Genomic DNA, 5,075 nt, shown 5'->3' with positions numbered 1-5,075 from the left:
GAGATTCCCTCACACTGGAAACCAATAGGCATCACTTGTGTGTTTCAATGTATGCTTCAACTACCATCCTAGATGGAGAATCTGGCCATCCCAGAGACTCCCCTAGGCAGCTCTTGCTGCAGAATTCACCAAACTGTACACAGATAAGATGTGTCAGAAGAACATAAAATAGTCAAAAGAAACTGTTCCTGCAGGTGAAGTAATGATTATATAGGAGTGAATATTTGTACAGAGATAAATGAGTTATGAAATGTTCTGTAAGTAGTATAAAATAATCAATAGCAGTGGATCATGCATATGCTAAAATGGTCATGTAGGACCACAGGTCAGATGGATTATAAAAAATTATTAGAATGACAGTTTGGGGAGTCTCACCAGATCCAGTTGAAGATGTTGTTCCAAGGACTCCTGCATTGAAGGCAACTACTACCATCTGGACAGAGACTGACCATCCTGTCCAGGAGGTTTGATCCCCCATGTGGGCATTATCCTGTGTCAAAGCTCCCAATAAATTAGACTTTTCTTAACAATAACAAAAAAAGTCCATGAGTGTTGGCTCAAAAATTCTTTACCAACACCAAGAACAAAAGCTCTATATGCAGTGTGAAGCATATACAGTACCTTTAACTAACAAGAGAGAAACATTCACTTGTGTAGACAACGCTTTCCTGAAGGCTGACTACTGCCTTCCCATAAAGAGAATTCAAGTCATTCAGATGCCTTGTACTGGCTTTCTGCAGAAGCCTTAACTTCCTGCTGAAATAAGTGTTTGTTTTAAAACTAATTTATTTGGACTGAAGTTAACAAAGCACATTTGTAAACTTCCACATCTTGAAGTGTTTAATTTGTGTTATGTCTTCTCAAGAACCTTCTGCTATAAAATAATTAGGAAGAACGGAGAAAAACTGTGACAATCCTCATTACATTTATAGTTAAGAGGTGTTGTTTCTCATTCTGAGATTTGCCATTTATATGTCTTAAGAGTCAAGAGTCAACAGTTATGTTGCAAAACAGTAACTGCTGTGCCAATTTTTATTTGAATGAATTGAGATACATGCTAGAAGCTAGAACACTTTATGAATGTGTCTTTTTATATGCTACAGTGTGTGCCTTGGAAATTTTACAAAAATTATGCCATCTGGTTATCCATTTGCTCATTATCAGCCATACAGTGAAGGGCAAAAAAAATGTAGTTTGTTCAGCTTCACTAGATTCGAACTAAATCAAAAGTGCAATTTGTTCGATCTAGTATAGTAAGATATGTCTGCTGGGATTGATTAAAGTAAAAATACCAAGTGCTACATTCCTAGAGTATATTTCATCATCAAAGATTTTTCATTTAGTTCTTTGAATATAATATGAAGATAAAAGATAAAACCATTGTGTCACTCTCTAAATCCTTCAGACCAATATTTATAAAAATTGAAAGGAGTGAAACAAATGAAGATGCCTGTAAATTAATTTACACACATAATAAATCCTGTCCACTGGAGTGTCTAACATTCTTTGACAGATTTAGGAATTTTATTTTAAGCCATTACTAAAAGGGTGTTCATGATGCAAAAGATATAGGAAGTCTTCAATATCTTTTACATCAATACCATAGAACAATTATGCCACATATTATCTATGACTGAAAGAGACTATTTATTGACAAAAGTAACAGATTAATTACTCAACAGATAGAGATTTATGAAATTCCACTGAAAATGAAGTAGCTACGGTATATCAGCTGAAAATCAGGTCCATGTCTATCTTTAACATATCAAGTTCTTTTGTTTTGTTGATTTAAACCTTTCAAATATAAAATTCTTAAAACTGGACTTTTTTTTTTTTATATATATGAGAAAGTTTTCATAACTGGGAGTTTCCAAAATAGAGTTAGAAAAACCTAACGAAATATTTCTCAATTTTAAAGTTGACAAATATATGTTAGTTAGGATGGAATTCACCTCGCATACATTTAGCCATCCAAAATCTGGTGTCCCATCTCAGCTAGTTAAGGTTAAATAAAAACAAAACAAAACAAAAACAGTGAATCAAAAAATCATTATTTGGGGTCAGTTGGAAAACTTGATCTAATAAATGATTTGGGCCTCTTCCTTAGAACTGAATTTATAAAATAGGGATGATAGTGTTATTTTCCTCCCACTCCTTTTAGCACTGCAGTGAGGACATCTACCTAGACGGCTAACTAAAATGGCTAATAGCTTCCTGGAAGAGCTCTGTTCACCCATCTACTACCTGTAGATTGGACTGTAGGCTATAAAGTCAAGAGTGCCTTTTCTTCACTTTTTTATTTTTCTCCCCCCTCTTCAGCTGATTTTCTTTTTCCTATTCATCAGAAAATAATTTTGAAAAAATATTTAGTGTGTTGAAACCACATTTTTCCAGGAAATAGGAAAAAATAAAATGTGTCAGGCCCTAAAAGGCAGAACTGTCTCTCAAACTTTTGTGGCAAACCAGTAAATGTGTGAGGCTAAATATTTCCGTCCCACCCAGTGCCTGTTTCTTACATCCATTTTAGTTCACTCTTTAGATTGTATACATCACCATGATGTCTGTACAACAAAGCACAATGATTACTAATTATATTGCAGTGAACAAAGTCAAATAATTTTCAGGATGAAATGAATCACTACCTGTGGATTTTATTGCTTGCCAGTGCTTATGAAGAAGTACTTGAAGAGAAAAATTAAGAAAAATGTTTCAAACTTTGTATAGAAAGTGATTTTTTTCAGTGATCAAACACAGAGAAGCCAAAATTTTCCAGTATCTATCTAAAAAAGCACGAGATTTAATTTTCACATCATGCCATGAATATTCACCATTATTTTTACACAGGAAAGCATTAATAATAGTTTTGGGAAGGCACAATAGAAAGAACATGAGAAATAATGTTAATTAATCCTAGCACTGATTACGTTTGAAATTAGTGAAACCCTGAACTAATACAAATCTTGTTTCACAGCTTATAAAGATTCCAGTTCGTTTCCGCGCAATACTTGCTTAACAGTGGGCTAACACAGATGGGATCAATGTTCAAACCATATTTATGATTTGATTTATATGTAGTTTTTGTCAAATCCTACTCTCAAGTTAGTCTTTGCTCTTCACGGTGCTCTGAAACTTCAATAGGACAATATTCTCTTCGGATTTGTTGGTCTTAAGAGATCAAGCCCTTCCCTTTTCCCCTTCCCCTTCTCCTCATGAAAATAAATCCAGATGATACTGGTATGTCTCTGTGTCAGAGGCTGGGGAAGGAAATGAAAAATCAGCTTGCTGCCACTTTAATTTATTTAAGACAGAAGAAATACCCATGCTTTCAAATCACAAACTTGACTCATCCCTCACATGATATTAGCAATATATCTCCATAAGAAGTAGTTTTCATGAAGAAATATGTTTTCACATTTTATAGAGGGGATAGTAGAGATACACTTTTTATTTTTCATAGTGTCTCTCAAAACCTCTTAAAATGTTTTAATCTAAAATGAAACCCAAAAATCCAAACAAACAAACAAACAAATTTTTCCACAAGAGTAGGAACTGCTTGAGGTTACTATAAAATATGTATTTTGCTTTTGCTATTCTTTATGTAACTTGTCATTCATGCCAGCAGAGCACTGATCCTATTTTTGTTAGGCTTCCTTGCCATAATTTCTGTCAGACACTCTCACTTTTGCTATTCAAGTACTGCCTGCTGTATGTTAGGCTAGCTAGTTCTGTTGTCTGACATTAAGTATTTTGTATTTGAGTTCTCATTACATTGCTTGGATGCTTTGTTACAGATAGCCTAGAAAGCAACAAAGCAAACACTGCTGCGTTATAGATCAGAGCGCTGTGCCATAACTACCTGCTAATGCTGCACAAGGGTACGTCGTGCTCAAAAGAGAAACAGAGCTGTAAGGCTATCATTCAAAAGACAAAGCAGTACCATTTGATGAAGATAACTAACGAAGGCATCTGTGATTAATGCAGAACTTACCTTGAACACTCTTCAGTTGGCCACCTGGACCTGTGCCTTGGTATGTTTGCATAAAATAACCTGAAGACGACATCTGGAAGCCAAATCTCCCTTGGTAAGTTGGGCAGCAGCAGTACCACACATGTAGATGCTGGCAGGGCTGCTGGAGGCCCTGCTTCCTTCTGGCATGTGGTACTCCTTGCTCTGCTCATATTAGCAAGTACTGTAATGACAACCCCATGCTTGCGCTAAGAAAAGGCACACGCAATGTAAGCATTATGCTGAACCAACCCCATAAGGAGGGGACAGGAGAAGAGAAGAGAAAAGGACTCCTTTCACCGGATGACAGGTCACGTTCCTCTGACGCAAAACCTCTGCTCTTCTGTGGTATCTTGGAGTCAGGTCTGTCACCTGAAATCTTTTAAAGGAGCTCCCCCCTTGGAAGAGCTGTGCAGTTCCAAGTCAAGTGATCCTTCTTGCCATAGCCCAGGGAAATCGCTTGTGAGTGCAGCTGCTTGGTTTTCTGCCTACCTCTGGCAGTTCCACAGAGACGCTTTTCCAGGCTCCTCTTGTGCTGGAGGGGACTCGCTGGCTCCAGTATCAGCACAGAAAGTGTCTTCTGCTCCTGATTCCTGTAGGAAAAGGAAAACATTCAGCCCACTAAGGGATGCCATGAACAGGTTAGCTCACTGTAGCTTCAAAGCTTGCTGAAGAAAAAATACAATTTCATACAATTTCATAGACTTCTTGGTGGCCTGAAATACAAAGTTTTCATTCCCATCAGAGAATATTCACAGAAAAAGACTCACTGAATTTATTTAAAACTTAGATCCAGATACTTTAACTTAGATCAAGATACTTTAAGCAAAAGACAAAATAGCTAAATGTGATAAACATTTAAAAATATTACATATTTGAATACAGTTTATGTTTTGCTGTATAGTCATCAAGTCCCTTTAACCAAATGGTTCTGTACAAGCAGCGCAGTGACATGTAGGGTCTGGGGCTGTGGTGGTAAAGTACAGATAAGTAAATGATAGAGTCTAAAATGTTTTGTTCCTAAATTTGGGACATTTTAAAATTATAATGAGAAGCAACAGGGTGCATG

At 36.4% G+C, this 5,075-nt stretch overlaps 1 long non-coding RNA gene across 1 annotated transcript; it reads right to left on the bottom strand.

The window, feature by feature from the left end:
* Window positions 1-2,775: 2,775 nt before the first annotated feature.
* LOC135327328 (uncharacterized) lies at window positions 2,776-4,118 on the bottom strand. Its single transcript, XR_010387440.1, has 2 exons — window positions 3,989-4,118; window positions 2,776-3,254 (listed from the first exon to the last, which is right to left on the bottom strand). It is a non-coding gene; the product is annotated as an uncharacterized LOC135327328 (long non-coding RNA).
* Between the last annotated feature and the right edge of the window lie 957 nt (window positions 4,119-5,075).

Source organism: Dromaius novaehollandiae, chromosome 2 (genome assembly GCF_036370855.1).
Source record: "Dromaius novaehollandiae isolate bDroNov1 chromosome 2, bDroNov1.hap1, whole genome shotgun sequence".
Classification (NCBI taxonomy): domain Eukaryota; kingdom Metazoa; phylum Chordata; class Aves; order Casuariiformes; family Dromaiidae; genus Dromaius; species Dromaius novaehollandiae.
This window is presented reverse-complemented; position numbering and strand designations above follow the sequence as displayed.